At 40.5% G+C, this 18948-nt stretch overlaps 1 protein-coding gene across 1 annotated transcript in view; it reads right to left on the reverse strand.

Annotated features, from left to right (window-relative positions):
* RGS6 (regulator of G protein signaling 6) overlaps positions 1–18948 on the reverse strand; it is a 564680-nt gene that overhangs the window by 535215 nt on the left and 10517 nt on the right. The gene's annotated exons all lie outside the window — the stretch shown is intronic.

The raw sequence follows: 18948 nt of genomic DNA on the forward strand, positions 1-18948 counted from the left end.
AGCAGTATTTTTTTAAGTTGGGGATAACTGTAGTCTTATTATCCACATACATTCTTCTAATTCCAAAGCAACATGTGTTTTTTTTTAATTTTCAGCCCAGAATCATGCACTCTAGGGGAGATCATACACCAATCTTAAATAATCTCCTGGAGATAGATGAAGCCACTCATTTTCATGTTGATTTTGTCTTACCAAAGCTCATTTTATGATTAATTCTATGCATTAAAATATGAATATTTTATCAAGGAATTGCAAATCAAAACCACAAGGAGATACCACTTTATACCCACTAGGATGGTTATAATAATTTTTTTAACTCAAATAAGCATTGGCAAGGATGTAGGGAAATCAGAACGCTTGTACATTGTTGGTAGGAATATAAAATGGTTCAGTCACCATGGAAAACAGTTTGCTGGCTCCTCAAAAAGTTAGAATTTACCACAGAATAGAATTTACCATATAACCTTGCAATTCTACTCTTAATAACTAAAAACAGGTATTCAAACCAATATTTGAACACTAATGTCTGTCAGAGCAGCACTATTCACCGAAAAATGGAAATAACTCAATGTCCATCAACTGATGAATGGCTAAAAAAAATACGGTCTATCTCTACCATGGAATGTAATTCAGCCATCCAAAGTAATAAAGTACTGGGGGGAGCTTCAAGATGGCGGAAGAGTAAGACGTGGAGATCACCTTCCTCCCCACAGATACATCAGAAATACATCTACATGTGGAACAACTCTTACAGAACACCTACTGAACGCTGGCAGAAGACCTCAGACCTCCCAAAAAGCAAAAAACCTCCCACGTACCTGGGTAGGGCAAAAGAAAAAAGAAAATACAGAGAAAAAGAATAGGGACGGGACCTGCACCAGTGGGAGGGAGCTGTGAAGGAGGAAAGGTTTCCACACACTAGAAGCCCCTTCTCTGGCGGAGACTGCGGGTGGCGGAGGGGGGAAGCTTCGGCGCCACGGAGGAGAGCGCAGCCACAGGGGTGCGGAGGGCAAAGCGGGGAGATTCCCGCACAGAGGAGCGGCGCCGAGCAGCACTCACCAGCCCGAGGGGCTTGTCTGCTCAGCCGCCGGGGCGGGCGGGGGCTGGGAGCTGAGGCTCGGGCTTCGGTCGGATCCCAGGGAGAGGACTGGGGTTGGCTGCGTGAACACAGCCTGAAGGGGCTAGTGCACCACAGCTAGCCGGGAGGGAGTCCGGGAAAAAGTCTGGAGCTGCCGGAGAGGCAAGAGACCATTGTTTCCGGGTGCGCGAGGAGAGGGGATTCAGAGCGCCACCTAAACGAACTCCAGAAACGGGAGCGAGCCGCGGCTATCAGCGCGGACCCCAGAGGCGGGCAGGAGACGCTAAGGCTGCTGCTGCCGCCACCAAGAAGCCCATGTGCAAGCACAGGTCACTCGCCACACCTCCCCTCACGGGAGCCTGTGCGGCCTACCACTGCCAGGGTCCCATGATCCAGGGACAACTTCCCCGGGAGAACGCATGGCGCGCCTCAGGCTACTGCAACGTCACGCCGGCCTCTGCCGCCGCAGGCTCGCCCCGCCTCCGTACTCCTCCCTCCCCCCCCGGCCTGAGTGAGCCAGAGCCCCCGAAGCAGCTGCTCCTTTAACCCCGTCCTGTCTGAGCGAAGAACAGACGCCCTCAGGCGACCTACACGCAGAGGCAGGGCCAAATCCAAAGCTGAACCCCAGGAGCTGTGTGCGAGCAAAGAAGAGAAAGGGAAATCTCTCCCAGCAGCCTCAGAAGCAGCAGATTAAAGCTCCACAACTTGATGTACCTGCATCTGTGGAATACCTGAATACACAACGAATCATCCCAAATTGAGGAGGTGGACTTTGGGAGCAATGATATATATATTTTTTTCCCTTTTTGTGTGTATGTGTATGCTTCTGTGTGTGATTTTGTCTGTATAGCTTTGCTTTTACCATTTGTCCTAGGGTTCTGTCTGTCCGTTTTTTTTATTTTTTTTTAAAGTATAGATTTTAGTACTTGTTATCATTGGTGGATTTGTTTTTTGGTTTGGTTGCTCTCTTCTTTCTTTCTTTTTTTTTTATTACTTTTAAAAAAAATTTTTTAATAATTATTTTTTATTTTAATAACTGTATTTTACTTTATTCTATTTTATCTTCTTCTTTCTTTCTTTCTTTTTTTTCCTCCCTTTTACTCTGAGCCATGTAGAGGACAGGCTCTTGGTGCTCCAGCCAGGCATCAGGGCTGTGCTTCTGAGGTGGGAGAGCCAAGTTCAGAACACTGGTCCACAAGAGACCTCCCAGCTCCACGTAATATCAAATGGCGAAAATCTCCCAGAGATCTCCATCTCAACGCCAAGACCCAGCTCCACTCAATGACCAGCAAGCTACAGTGCTGGACACCCTATGCCAAACAACTAGCAAGACAGGAACACAACCCCATCCATTAGCACAGAGGCTGCCTAAACCCATAATAAGGCCACAGACACCCCAAAACACACCACCAGATGTGGACCTGCCCACCAGAAAGACAAGATCCAGCCTCATCCACCAGAACACAGGCACTAGGTCCCCTCCACCAGGAAGCCTACACAACCCAATGAACCAACCTTAGCCACTGGGGACAGACACCAAAAACAACGGGAACTACGAACCTGCAGCCTGCGAAAAGGAGACCCCAAACACAGTAAGTTAAGCAAAATGAGAAGACAGAGAAACACACAGCAGATGAAGGAGCAAGGCAAAATCCCACCAGACCTAACAAATGAAGAGGAAATAGGCAGTCTACCTGAAAAAGATTTCAGAATAATAATAGTAAAGTTGATCCAAACTCTTGGAAATAGAAGGGAGAAAATACAAGAAACGTTTAACAAGGACCTAGAAGAACTAAAGAGCAAACAAACAGTGATGAACAACACAATAAATGAAATTTAAAATTCTCTAGAAGGGATCAATAGAAGAATAACTGAGGCAGAAGAACGGAACAGTAACCTGGAAGATAAAATAGTGGAAACAACTACTGCAGAGCAGAATAAAGAAAAAAGAATGAAAAGAATTGAGGACAGTCTCAGAGACCTCTCAGACAACATTAAACGCACCAACATTCAAATTATAGGGGTCCCAGAAGAAGAAGAGAAAAATAAAGAAACTGAGAAAATATTTGAAGATATTATAGTTGAAAACTTCCCTAATATGGGAAAAGAAATAGTTATTCAAGTCCAGGAAGCACAGAGAGTCCAATACAGGATAAACCCAAGGAGAAACATGCCAAGACACATATTAATCAAACTATCAAAAATTAAATACAAAGAACAAATATTAAAAGCAGCAAGGGAAAAACAACAAAAAACACACAAGGGAATCCCCATAAGGTTACCAGCTGATCTTTCAGCAGAAACTCGGCAAGCCAGAAGGGAGTGGCAGGACATACTTAAAGTATTTAAGGAGAAAAATCTACAACAAAGATTACTCTACCCAGCAAGGATCTCATTCAGATTTGACAGAGAATTAAAACCTTTACAGACAAGCAAAAGCTAAGAGAATTCAGCACCACCAAACCACCTTTACAACAAATGCTAAAGGAACTTCTCTAGGCAGGAAACACAAGAGAAGGAAAAAACCTACAATAACAAACCCAAAACAATTAAGAAAATGGTAATAGGAACATACATATTGATAATTACCTTAAATGTAAATGGATTAAATGCTCCAACCAAAAGACATAGATTGGCTGAATGCATACAAAAACAAGACCTGTACATATACTGTCTACAAGAGACCCACTTCAGACCTAGGGACATATACAGACTGAAAGTGAGGGGATGGAAAAAGATAGTCCATGAAAATGGAAATCAAAAGAAAGCTGAAAAAAAGAAAAAAAAAAAAAAAAAAGAAAGCTGGAGTAGCAATTCTCATATCAGACAAAACGGACTTTAAAACAAAGACAATTACAAGAGACAAAGAAGGACACTGCATAATGATCAAGGGATCAATCCAAGAAGAAGATATAACAATTGTAAATATTTATGCACCCAACATAGGAGCACCTCAATACATAAGGCAAATACTAACAGCCATAAAAGGGGAAATCAACAGTAACACAATCATAGTAGGGGACTTTAACACCCCACTTTCACCAACGGATCATCCAAAATGAAAATAAATAAGGAAACAAGCTTTAAATGATACATTAAACAAGATGGACTTAACTGATATTTACAGGATATTCCACCCAAAAACAACAGAATACACATTCTTCTCAAGTGCTCATGGAACATTCTCCAGGATAGATCATATCTTGGGTCACAAATCAAGCCTTGGTAAATTTAAGAAAATTGAAATCATATCAAGTATTTTTTCCGACCACAACGCTATGAGACTACATATCAATTACAGGAAAAAATCTGTAAAAAATACAAACACATGGAGGCTAAACAATATACTACTTAATAACCAAGAGATCACTGAAGAAATCAAAGAGGAAATCAAAAAATACCTAGAAACAAATGATAATGAAAACATGATGACCCAAAACGTATGGGATGCAGCAAAAGCGGTTCTAAGAGAGAAGTTTATAGCAATACAATCCCACCTTAAGAAACAAGAAACATCTCAAATAAACACCCTAACCTTACATCTAAAGCAATTAGAGAAAGAAGAACAAAAAAACCCTCCAAAATTAGCAGAAGGAAAAAAATCATAACGACCAGATCAGAAATAAATGAAAAAGAAATGAAGGAAACGATAGCAAAGATCAATAAAACTAAACACTGGTTCTTTGAGAAGATAAACAAAATTGATAAACCATTAGCCAGACTCATCAAGAAAAACAGGGAGAAGACTCAAATCAATAGAATTAGAAATGAAACAGGAGAAGTAACAACTGACACTGCAGAAATACAAAGGATCATGAGAGATTACTACAAGCAACTATATGCCAATAAAATGGACAACCTGGAAGAAATGGACAAATTCTTAGAAATGCACAACCTTCCGAGACTGAACCAGGAAGAAATAGAAAATATGAACACACCAATCACAAGCACTGAAACTGAAACTGTGATTAAAAATCTTCCAACAAACAAAAGTCCAGGACCAGATGGCTTCACAGGTGAATTCTATCAAACATTTAGAGAAGAGCTAACACCTATCCTTCTCAAACTCTTCCAAAATATAGCAGAGGGAGGAACACTCCCAAACTCATTCTATGAGGCCACCATCACCCTGATACCAAAACCAGACAAAGATGTCACAAAGAAAGAAAACTACAGGCCAATATCACTGATGAACATAGATGCAAAAATCCTCAACAAAATACTAGCAAACACAATCCAACAGCACATTAAAAGGATCATACACCATGATCAAGTGGGGTTTATCCCAGGAATGCAAGGATTCTTCAATATATGCAATTCAATCAATGTGATACACCATATTAACAAATTGAAGAAAAAAAACCATATGATTATCTCAATAGATGCAGAGAAAGCTTTCAACAAAATTCAATACCCATTTATGATAAAAACCCTCCAGAAAGTAGGCATAGAGGGAACTTTCCTCAACATAATAAAGGCCATATATGACAAACCCACAGCCAACATTGTCCTCAATGGTGAAAAACTGAAACCATTTCCACTAAGATCAGGAACGAGACAAGGTTGCCCACTCTCACCACTATTATTCAACATAGTTTTGGAAGTGTTAGCCACAGCAATCAGAGAAGAAAAAGAAATAAAAGGAATCCAAATCGGAAAAGAAGAAGTAAAGCTGTCACTGTTTGCAGATGACATGATACTATACATAGAGAATCCTAAAGATGCTACCAGAAAACTACTAGAGCAAATCAATGAATTTGGTAAAGTGGCAGGATACAAAATTAATGCACAGAAATCTCTTGCATTCCTATACACTAATGATGAAAAATCTGAAAGTGAAATTAAGAAAACACTCCCATTTACCATTGCAACAAAAAGAATAAAATATCTAGGAATAAACCTACCTAAGGAGACAAAAGACCTGTATTTTGTACACACCATTGTAAAGCAATTATACTCCAATAAAGATTTTTCAAAAACAAAGTAATAAAGTACTGATACACGTTACAATATAGATCAACCTTGAAAACATTATACTAAGTAAAAGAAACCAGACATAAAAGGTCACTGCTAAGGACTGAATATTTATGTCCCCTTAAAATGTATATGTTGAAATCCTAACCCCAAATCTGATGGTATTAGGAGGTAGAGCCTTTGGGATTTGATTAGATCATGAGGGCAGAGCCCTCATGACTGGGATTTGTGTCCTTATGAAAGAGATCCCAGAGAGCTCCCTTCTACCATGTGAGGACACAGTGAGAAGAAAGCCATCTATGAACGAGGAAGTGGGTTCTCACCACACACCAAATCTGCTTAAGCCTTGATCTTGGACTTCCCAGTCTCTAGAATGGTGAGAAATAAATTTCTATTGTTTATAAGCCACTCAGTCTACGGTATTCTATTATAGCAGCCTGAGTGGACTAAGACAGTCCTATATTGTACAATTCCATTTACACGAAATATCTAGAATAGGGAAATCTATAGAGACAGAGAGCAGATTCGTAGTTACCAGCAGCTGGGGTGGGAGGAGGGAATGGAATGGCTGCTTAATGGATATGGGGTCTCCTTTAGGGATGAGGAAAACATTTTTGAACTAGATAGAGGTGATGTCTGCAGAACATTGTGAATGTATTAAATGCCACTGAAATGTATGCTTTAAAATTAATTTTAAGTTATGTGAATTTCATCTCAATTAAGAAGAATGAATTTTTCTAATTTGACCTTTTTTTTTTAACAGCCTGAAAAGACAGCAGTGAGACAATGACAGCATATGGAATTTTTGAGTTAAAGAAGCAAGTTCAATTCTTGGTATGATGCACTATTTGCTGGGTGACCTCGAACAAGTTAAATAACCTGTTGGGTTCCCTTTGTTACTTTCCTTTTAAAGTGAACATGTTGAATGCCTGTTATGTGCCCAGAACCATGCCAAGTCACCTTCCCCTACATTGCTCTCATCAGTAAAATGTGAATTCCAGTGAGTACTCACAGGTAAGGGTCAAATAAATCGAGTGTAAAGTATTATATAAAGCCATTAAAGTCCTATACAAATGTTATCACTAATCTAAGAGCCTGCCTGGGTTATTTGCACAAAATTCAGAGGCTTTTCATCAAAGAAACCTCTATAAATACCATACTTGACAGAAAAGGCCATTTCAATTTAAAATAAAAACTCAGGAAACATTTTATTATAAAATAAGTTGGTACCAAAGGTCATCCTGTAAAAACAAATTTCGGCGGAAGATGGGGAAGAGATAGGAATTTATAATTTAAGCTAAGAATTTAATTGCCCCAAGTATCCCATTTGAATAATGTTGCTTGTTTTCTTCATCATTTATGAATCAGGGTGCATTTTAAAAGTTAGATTACAAGCAGAAATAAAGAGCATCATTCTATTATCTCTACCCACTGTAATATCAGTATTTCTATGAATATTGTACTACATGAAAACACTCATTATTATTCTAATCAGTAGCTTTTAAAGTTAAATGAACAACACACTGTTTCATTTTTCAACAACTACTTATTTACCTACTCTTTTGCCTGAACACAGAATATGACACAGCATGAAAAACAAAATCTGAGCCCATTTATGTATCTCATTTATCTGCGTAACAGAGTCATCTTGGGTTTCTATTGCTTTATTTTAAAACGAACACTTTCACTTTAATGAGCATATTATCTTCCACCCAGAAAACTGTGCAATAATAGCAAGTTTGGAAATGAAACAATCGTGAAACAATCGTGTCAGCCCTCCTTTCGCCTTTCCCTGGCCACCCCTCCACCCCCAAGAGCAACATTCCTGTGTGTTAAAACAGGCTGTGTCCCAGGCTCTGGACTATAGACTGCTCAGTAAATGTACATAGCCTCTATGTTTGGAACTTTAGTGAGTCTAATATGTAGTAGAAAAGCTTCTATTTTTGGTTCCTCTATTAACTCGTTTTGAAATTCAGACGAGTCATTTAACTTTTCTGTGTCTAGAAAGAAGCATTTCTAAAATAGTGATGCAACCACTTTCTAGTCTACATGTCAACAGATGTTAGAGAGTACTAGATGTGAAACCTACACAGGTAAGGATGTTCTAATTAAATCATTGACTATAGAGCTGGGTTCCTAAAATTAAAGAACTAGATTTTCATTCACTACAACATAGTATAAATATTTATTTTTAAATGAAGTACAATAAAAATGAAGTAGGAGTACTTTAAGTTTAGTGGTGGAGAAAAACAAAACCTTCTTTAGGTTACTTAGATATACATGTATATACGTACAGTAAATAATATAGGGACTTTTAATATTTGCGAATGTTTTTCTGAAAACACACAACTACATTTCAATAGAAAGAAAACACGTTAGTAATAATATTTTTCTCTAGTCGCTTTCAACTAACAGAAGAGGAAAACTGCAAATGTGTTACAACCACGCATTTCACAATCTCCGAGACATGATAGCTTAGTGGCGACAAGCTGGCCTCTCTCATCAGACAGATCTATGTCTCTATGTCTCAATCCAGGCTCCACTCACTAGCTGTGTGGTCTGAGGCAAGTTACTTCACGTCTCTGTGCCTTTGTTTCCTTATCTGTCACAAACCGCAGTCCCAGCATAGTTGAAAACCCTCTGAACTGAGAAGCCTGGATCCCCCACCTGATCTGCAACTAACTAGCTGTTGGAACCAGGTCAAGCCACAGCCCCAGTGGACATTAGCTATACATCCTTAGTATTCCAGCTCTGTCCTAGAACCTCAGAATTTCAAATTTCTAACTTTTCTTCAGAGACTCACCAGAATGTTCCATGCCACCTCTCTTCCATCATCACTGCTTATATGCTAGCTCTTCTCCTCTAATCATGACGATGCTCATGCTGAACTTCTCAAAGAATCACCAAACTGGTAAGCTAGAGCATCCCCTCCCAGACTCAGCATCCCTCCCCGTGGAGCAATTCCTGTAATACTACCACCCACCACTAGGTGCCATGGGACTCAACGTTTAATCTTGGAGCAAACACTGAGAATCCAATTGCACAAAGCTCCATGCTTTGTGCTGGAGATATAAAGATAAATCAGACACAGATCGTCTCTCCTTAAAATGTTCAGAGTCCAGGAGGGGTGACACATGTCCAAAAATGCAGGACACTAATATGTGGGTGCTCAGTTATGACAGCACAGAGCAGGAAGAGGCGGCAACTACGATCAAAGCAGAAGGATGAACAGGAGTCTGGGGGAGGCAGAAGAGGCCCTTCCAGCCTGGGTCCCAACACAGGTATGAACATCTGAAGCCGCAGAAGTGGTAGACACCCGGGAGGAAAAAAACATGACGATGATCTGATCTCAAGGAGATTAAGTGGAAGACAGTCAAATGTGGAGAGTGAAATAACAGGGATTTGCACCTAGCTGAATTCATATGACTTTGCTCACTTGTTTATCAGGGACCTCCGCTGCTAGAGAGCCAGTTCTGCCTGGGCAGAGTCTTTGTCGGTGGGGTTTACCCCTCTATCCCTGGCACCTAGAAGGTACTCAAACTTTTTTTTAAATTAATTTATTTATTTATTTTTGGTTGCATTGGGTCTTTGTTGCTGCGCGTGGGCTTTCTCTAGTTGTGGCGAGCGGGGGCTACTCTTCGCCGTGGTGCACAGGCTTCTCATTGCGGTGGCTTCTCTCGTTGCAGAGCACGGGCTGTAGGCGCACGGGCTTCAGTAGTTGTGGCGCACGGGCTCAGCAGCTGTGGCTCGCGGGCTTAGCTGCACCGCAGCATGTGGGATCTTTCCGGACCAGGGCTCGAACCAGTGTCTCCTGCATTGGCAGGCAGATTCTTAATATTTTTAATGAATGACAAAACTGATAAGATTTCACGAAGATGCAGTGTACTCCGTCTAGAACACTCATCTGGTTAACAAGCCATTAAAACTGCTCAGCAAAGAAGGCTCTTTATCAACAAAGACCTAGGGATGGAATCACACATGAAGATTTCCCCCAGGGTTTATTGACGTGGACCAGCCTTGAACTCAGGGATCCACTTTTGGAATCCACGAGCAATTTAGGTCAGAAAGAATATGTGGGAGGGTAGAAAGTATAGTGAGGAGGGACCCTGTGAATAACAGAACAATTGAGCATCTATGACTCAAACTCTGATTAGTAAATCTTTTGAAAGTCAGGACTGCAATTCACTCCAAACTTACATTGCATTTGCAGCTTCAGTTACCACAAATGCCAGCTGTTTTCCTTTGTAATGCCAGCCCCTTAGCAAGCAAAGCCTAGGGTCCAGCAGATAATGATGCTGAGCAGGGCAGGTAGGAAGGACCTCCATGATGTGGAAAAGGGAGGGGCTTTGAAGTCAGACCAGGAATCGCATCTCAGCTCTGGCCACACCAAGGCTGCTGTGTGGCCTTTGGCAATTGATTCCTCCACCCTAAACTTCCAGCTCTTCACCTGGAAGCAGAGAACCCTCTACTTTGCAGGGTTGCTTTTGAAGAGGGAATAAAACAAGTCACACGAATTTCCTTGGCACTGAATGAATTGTTGCAACTGACCAGCAGTCTTATTTTTGGCCAGTGTTTGGCCAAGTGAAATTGCCAGGCCACTGACATCAGAATCATTGGAGAAAGCCTTCCTCCTCCTCAGGTATTCTGACTCAGTGCATCTGAGATGGAGCCATTAGCAGTTTCACAAGCTTCTCGGGTGATCGTGATACACAACTAAGCAGCAGACCACTACAATTACACTACAACGCCACTAAAACCAGCATCACACGCAGCAAAAAGCCCTACACATCATGCTCGCCACTTCTAGCGTCCAGCCCTTGAAACCCTATTCAAGGAAATACCTTTCAGGAGAGGCAACCAAACCCTGCTTGTAATATTAGTCTGAATATTTATGCTGCCACATAAGAATTTCTGTTGGTGCTATTTCCTCCCCTCCGTGTTATATCCAATTCACATTGTTTGCCTCAGCCCATTAAAACCCAGTGGATTTTTTTTCTGACATCAGCAATGTTAAGTACTTCAGAAAAAAAAAAAAAAAATTTACAAGATGTGTGCTAGCTCAGTAGTACAAGCTTGTTTATACAGCTCTAATCTGACTGAGTGGGCAGGAACCTCAAGAGGGAAGAAAGAAGAGCAATAGCTCTAAAGAACAAATAACTCTTTCTATTACTGCAGAGTCTGCCAACTTGACGTCTCCTATATACTCAAAGTTCAGACGCTCCATGACAGCTCAAGTGTCTGTTTCAAGTAATGCACCAAAGATCTGAAAACAAGGCACTAGAGCTCAACCCCTAGGGGCCAATGCTGCTGGTAATGCCAGGCACCCAGTATTTTACTAGACTGTAATCGCTTGATCATTTTAGGACTTCAGCTAGAACTCAGGGGTTCCCAAAAGCTGGTCCAAGGACCTGAACCAGACAAGGAGCCTCAGAGTCACTGGAGAGGGGGGCAGATTATAAAGATACATGTTCTTGGTTCCCAGGCTCCAGAAATTCTGATCCAGTAGGCCTAGGATGGTCCGTGGAGATTTATAAATGAAACGTTCCCCAGGTGATTTGGAAGAACAGTCAGGATTGGGAACTAGTGACCTAGATTCCACGGAGCCTGCCTTCTCTTCGCCTGATCCCTTCATCCCGCCCCATGCTGCCGACAGTCTGGGCAGCCATGCTGAGGTGGGGCTCCTTTAACTTCCCTTGAATTTGGCCAGAAACTCACTGTGATGGATAAAGCCAGGGTCCTGAGGTCAAAGAACTGGCTCTCAGTCCCGGCCATGCCACTTAAGAGCTGTGTGACCATGAACAGCGTATTGCTATGCTTATTTAGCCTCTCCGAGCCTTGGTTTCCTCATCCATAAAATGGAACAAATACTCATCACCTGTACCAGTGGTTCTCCGCCTTCCCTGCTCATTAGAATCACCCAGATGATGACAGAAACTCTAACAGGTGGATGTTATCACTCCCACGCTACAGATGAGAAAACTGAAGCTTGAGAACATAGGTCACTTGCCCAAAGTATCAATAAAACAGCTTGTCAGCCAAGAATCTAGAATTCAAATCCAGGACTGACTGCAATACCCACAGAGTTTCCAATAGGGCAGCTTGGTCTCCAGTGAAATCACTGATACACAGTATTTAAAACAAAATTTTGTAAATATACAAATTTCAGTATATACTTAAATATACAGTATTTAGCACCTACAGACTAATTATAGCATACTCAGTAGCAGGTACTTCTGGTACATAGTACAACTGGTACATAGTAGGTTCTCAACTAATTAATGGGTCTTTCCTTCTTCTTGCTAGTGTATCAGTGAAGCTGACATCCCCATACCAATCCTACCTGAAGACATAGGAATAAATACAATCTTCCCTAAGTTGCTTGACTGCCTGACAGCCTAAACAAACTAATCTACCAAAGCTACTTGTAAAGAAAATTATTTTTGCAATCCTTTTATTAAACAAAAGTCCTAAAAAAAATTCAGCTGGGAGGGAGAAGTGGAAAGTTCTTCACATAACAGGATGCACTTGGCTGTGTGATGTGCCTCACAGTCTATTACTGCAGTCGCTGCCTGAAGTTCAGGTCCACCAGGAATCCTCTCTTACCAGGGGCTTTGAACTCCACACAGCTCTGGACACGCAGAGCCCGTCACCTCCTCACTGACTCCTTCTGCCTTCTGAATTCTCCTTCTGTGAACAGCATGCCCACTATGTCCTTCCACCTCCTCTCTGAACTCCGACCTTCTGTGACCTTCATGGAACCCTGGCTTCCCCCAAAGACATCCCCTCCCTGAAGCCTAGTTGTCTTCACCCCACCTATCTCAAGACCAAGAAGTAAAGCAAGCATCCTCCTGATTCTCCACTACTGCTTCAAATGATTTCCCTCCCGTCTTCCTACACAAACCCCTGCCCTCATGACATTCGGACCATCTGGCCGTGCCACTATCCACCCATTCTCACTGCTATTTCCTACCTCTCTCCTGTTAAGCCTTTTCATTTCCTAAAGATTCCAGCTTCGAGGTCTCAGAGGTTTTCTCCATCCCTTGGTCAACCTCAGTGACTTTAACATTAGAGCCAAAGCTGGTTTCTCCACCCTTTTCTTTCCTCATCTGAACCCTTTTCCTTCATCCCTCCTCCTCAGCTACCATCTTGCAAAGCCACATGCGGAACCTTGCCATCGCTGGTGACTGTACCACCTCAAATCCCAACACAAGTTGAGAAGGTACACTCTGTCCACTGCCCCTCTTTCCAGATCACTTATTGAACATTCTCTACAAATATTCAATCCATTTCAACCACACCTTTGGTACTATTCATTACTGCTCTTCACTCTGCCTTCACTTTCTTCTCCCCCTGGCTCCGTCATTATAATCACTCATCATCAGTCCTTTGCAAATATCCTCAACTTCCTCACCTCCCCTTTCTGTGTCATATTTCCTGACAAAACTCCAACACGGAGGGAACCCGACTCTCTGCCATATGATATCCAAGCTCACATCCGAGCAGGTGAATGCTTTGGGGTGGGGAGGAAATCACTCACCAGGCTGACAAGCTGCATTTTAAAATTTTTTTTTTTTAATTATTTATTTATTTATTTATTTATTTATTTATGGCTGTGTTGGGTCTTCGTTTCTGTGCGAGGGCTTTCTCTAGTTGCAGCAAGCGGGGGCCACTCTTCATCACTGTGTGCGGGCCTCTCACCAGCGTGGCCTCTCTTGTTGCGGAGCACAGGCTCCAGACGCGCAGGCTCAGTAGTTGTGGCTCACGGGCCCAGTTGCTCCGCGGCATGTGGGATCTTCCCAGACCAGGGCTCGAACCCGTGTCCCCTGCATTGGCAGGCGGATTCTCAACCACTGCGCCACCAGGGAAGCCCACAAGCTGCATTTGAAATTCATGAGTGCAAACTTGAAGTGAGTTAGCCATAAATAAATGAATAAATAAATAAGTAAATTAGTTAGTTAGTTCGTCAACACTGCCCACCAAACCTAAAAGGTTTTCCTGTCAAGCTTGCTCTCTCCCCTTCTGAGTTGGCTATCTCATAACTTCTCCTTGTTCGAGCTTCACACACGGTCTCAGTTGATGGGCTCACTTCAAAATCTGTTGAAGAAATGGAAGCCGGCAGAAGGCAAGTCTCTCATCTTGAGACACCCTCACCTAAACCACCATGCTCTTGGTCTTCCTTCCACTGCAATAGGGGAAGTGCTGTTGCATTTACAGAGGGAAGCCGCTCTACATTTGCCCTTAGTTGGAAGGTGATAGAACGTTGTTCCTCATCTACACCCTCCCACCACACCGACAGGCTCCGGTATAACAACAGTGGGTTACAGCTCAAAGACCTCCAAGACACTGTCTCTGAAGAGCACATAGGGAAACCTTAATTTAAGAGAGTAGGCGAAAACAAGAACACCAGGGGAATTTGAAGCTTCTCGCACTTACAGCTACAACAAGCATTGAGCACAGCCCAACTCCTGGCCAGATTAAATAAAACCTCACGGAAAAGGCCTGGTTACTTCAGTTTCTATTACCTGATACCTTGTGTTTGGCTCTCAGCAAAAAATCATGAGCCATGCTAACAGGCAAGGGAAAAACACAATCTGAAGAGACAAGCAGTCATGAAAACCAGATGTGACACAGATGTTGAAATTATCAGACATGAAATTTAAAATAACTATGATTAAATATGTTAAAGGTTCTGATGGAAAAATAGATGGTAATGAAAGCAGAGATAGAAACTCTTTTTAAAAAAAAAAAAAAATCCTTAAAAAGAAAATGCTAAAAGTCAAAAACACTGTAACAAATGAAGAATGCCTTCAGTGGACTCATTGGTGGACTCTAAATGGCCACGGAAGAATTCAGTGAGCTTGAGGTCAATAGAAACTTCTCAAACTGAAAAAAAGGGAGAAAAAAATTTTAATGGAACAGAACATCCAAAGACTATGGTACATATCAAAAGGCATTAAGTGTAATTGGAGTACCAGAAGGAAAAGAAAGAGAAAGGAGAAGAAGAAATATTCGTAGGAATAATGACTGAGAATTTTCCAAAGTTAATGACATACACCAAAACACAGATCCAGAAAGATCAGAGACCACCAATCAGTATACATGAAAACAGAACAAAACAGATCACTACATCTAGACATACTGTATTCAAAGTGCAGAAAATCAAAGAGAAAATCTTGAAAGAAACCAGAAGAAAAACCTTAACTATGTAAGAACAAGGATAAGAATTACAGGGGGCTTCTCACCAGAAATCATACAAATGAGAGTACAGGCAAATACTTAAAATGTTTTTTTTTAACATCTTTATTGGAGTATAATTGCTTTACAATGGTGTGTTAGTTTCTAAATACTTAAAATGTTGAAAGAAAAAAAACACCAACATGGAATTCTACATCTAGTGAAATGATCCTTCGAAAGTGAAGGAAATCTAAATTTTCTCAGATCAATACTGAGTGAGTTCATCACTAATTGACTTGCCTGCAAGAAATGCTAGGAGTTCTTCAGGCAGAGGAAAATCATATAGGTCAGAAACTTAGATCTACCAAATGAAACAGCATATGTCAGGGAAGAAATAAAGGGAAATAAAAAATAAAGGGAAATAACTCTTTTATTTTCTTATTCTAAATTGATCTAAGAGAAAGGAATAAGACTCTTTTGAACAGTGTTCATGGGACAGAAAAAAAATATTTTTACAAAGATTAGCATATCAATGCCTAACACAGAGCTCTAAAATAGCCCTTGACAATCAGCTAGTCCAAGGGTTGGCAAAGTAGGGCCCTTGGGACAAACCTAGCCTGCTGCCTGTTTTTCTTTTAAATGTTTTTTTATTGTGGTGAAAGTCACATAATATAAAACATACTATTTTAACCATATTTAACTGTACAGTTCAGTGACACTAAGTACATTCACGTTGTTGTGCAACTCTCACCATCATCCAGCTCCCGAATTTTTCACCTTCCTAAAGTGAAACTCTGTCCCCATTAAACACTAACTCCCCATTCCCCCTCCCCACCCTGACCCCCGTGCCTGTTTTTGTGTGGTCTGTTAGCTAAGAATGATTTCTACCTTTTCAGATGGTTGAAAAAAGTTAAAAGAAGAATAATATTTTATGACACATGAAAACTGTACAGAAATCGAAGTTCTGTGCCCATAAACAAAGTTCTATAAACACCCATCTGTTTCCTTATTGCCTTGGCTGCTTTTGTACTACAAGGGCAGAGCTCAGTAGCTGCAGCAGAGACCATGCGGCCCACAGAGCTCAAAGCACTTACTCTTTGATCCTTTACACAAAATTTTTTCTGTTCCCTGAACACGCCCAATCACTTAATTTTTCAGAGGCTGAAACCAAGGCCTGGGAGATAGAGTTACACTAGCATGTCATCTTCCTGGTCAGTAACAAAGCAGCATGAAAATGCAGGTCTTCAGATCCCAAGTGCCTGTCCTCTCACATTAGAGGACTTATATAAGTATGGATTCTAAGATCACAGTGTCTAACACTACTGACTAATAGTGACTAATATTACTGACTCTGGGGACTGCAGAATTAACATTTTATTATTCTCTTATTTCACATGAAAGGTGGCATGACTGCTACAGGAGAAATAGGAGTGATAGGGAAGCCTTGCCAGTTTCTATGCACAAGAATGGGATGACTAAGAGATGAAGAGGATGGCATGTTCCCAGGGGACCAAGATGAAAAGCACTTGGATTGGCTTTTTTTTTAAGAATGTCAGTTATATTCCTTGGGATTTTGTTTTTTTCTTTCTTCTTCTTTTAATTGTAAGAACAGGTAAAAATCAGTATCTTTACAACTGGGCACTTAAATACGGGGTCCAGCTCTTTTATGACTCTACAGTGCATACATGTGAAGTCGCAGTAGTAGGTTTTTCCCCTTCTGGAGATAGCAACACTTGACAAAAGAAAGGTCTATTCATAAAGCTCACCAGGCAGGAGCAATACAGGTCAAAGAAATAACAACTGAATAGGTTCCTGAGGGTATGATTTTACTCATATTATGTAGATAGAAGACAAAAATAGTTCAACTTAGAATGTTCCATATCCAACCCCTGAGAACAACTAGAAAAGTTGGATAAAATTTTAAAAGAAGTGCTCCCAAGGCAATGAGGACACATGGAGAAAAGGGAAGTGCAGAGGAGAACAGACATTCCATGAAACATTGCTTTAAGGTATCTCGTCAAATCCAACATCCACTCATGAAAATACTCTGAGCAAATTTTGAATGTAAGGGAACTTGCTTAATTTGATAAGGGGTATTTTAAAAACACATACAGTGACTCCGGAAGCTTTCCCACTGAGATTAGGAATGAGACAATGATGCTCACTATGACCACTTCTATTCACCATTATGTTAAAGGTCTCAGCCAATGCAACAGGCAAGAAAAAGAAATAAAAGGCACAATGACTGCAAAGGAAAAAGTAAAAACTTTTTTTTGCAGGTAATTTGCTTGTGTACATGGAAAAGACATAATAATCTACCTATCAGACCTGTTAGGATTAATTAGGATTAACAGGTGAATTTTTTAGCAAAGTCACTGGATACAAGGTCAATATATAAAAACCAACTGCATTTCTATATACCTGCAACAAACAATCAGAAAATGATGTTTTTAAAAGATACCATTTATACCATCAAATACCTTCAAAAACTGGGAATACATCTAAAGAAAAATGTGTGATGCATTTACAACATAGAGAGATACAAAACACTAACAGAAATGAAAGCTCTAAATAAATGAAGGGATTACCATATTAATACATTGAAACAGTCAACATTCTAAAGACATTAATTTACTCTCAGTTTGGGTTAGGGATTTAATGCAATCAAAATCCCATCAAAAGATGATTTTAAAATTTATATAGTAATACAAATGGCTAAGAATAACCAAACTATCCTTAAAATAACAACAAAGCTGGAGGAGACATACTACTGGATATCAAGATTTATTATTAAGCTATATTAGTTAAGACAGTGTGATATTATATAAGAATAGACAAATAGAACAATGGAAGGGGCTAGAAAGCAGAGAGAGATCCACGATCCACGTATAAATGATCACCTGATTTATAACAAAGATGGCATTTCAGAGCAGTGGAAAAGAAGAGACTTTTCAATATGTAGTGATGGGTTAACTGGATATACTTATGGAAAGCAAAGTAGATCTTTTTCTTATGCCATAGATTTTTTGCCTAAAGGTAAAAGGCAAAACAACAGGGCTTCTATAAATTAAAGTGGGAAAATAGCTTCATGACCCTTAGGGTAGGCAAAACTTTCTTAAGCAGGCACAGAAAACAATAACCATAAAGGAAGAAATTGATAAATTGGATTATTAAAAGTAAGATCTCCTATTCATCAAAAGAGAGTCAAGTGGAAAGCCACAAAATAGGAAAAGACACTTCAAATACAAATAACTGGTAAAAATATTTGTATTCAGAATTTGTTTGAAAAAAAAACTCCAAATCAATAAGATAGATAATCCAACAGAAAAATAGGCAATAAACTTGAAGAGGGACCACAGAAGATTAAGTAAAAGCGACAAAAAATTACTAACAAGGCACAATAATCATTAGTCACCAGAGCAAACTGAAACCACAATAAGACACCACCACCCACCCACCATAATGGCTAAAATTCAAATGTTTGACAGTCTCAAGTGTTGACAAGTATGTGGAGAAACTGAAACACTCATAAACTGATGATAGGAGTATAAACTGGTACAACCACTTAGGAAATCTCTTTGTAAGGCCCTCCTAAAGTTGAACATTATGTCCCCATGTCCCAGAAATCCAGTCTTAGGTGCATACCAAACAGAAACGCATTCATACGTGCACCAAAAAACACACTAAAAAAAAATTATAGCCGTATTATTCACAGTAGCCCT

Source organism: Eschrichtius robustus, chromosome 1 (genome assembly GCF_028021215.1).
Source record: "Eschrichtius robustus isolate mEscRob2 chromosome 1, mEscRob2.pri, whole genome shotgun sequence".
NCBI lineage: Eukaryota > Metazoa > Chordata > Mammalia > Artiodactyla > Eschrichtiidae > Eschrichtius > Eschrichtius robustus.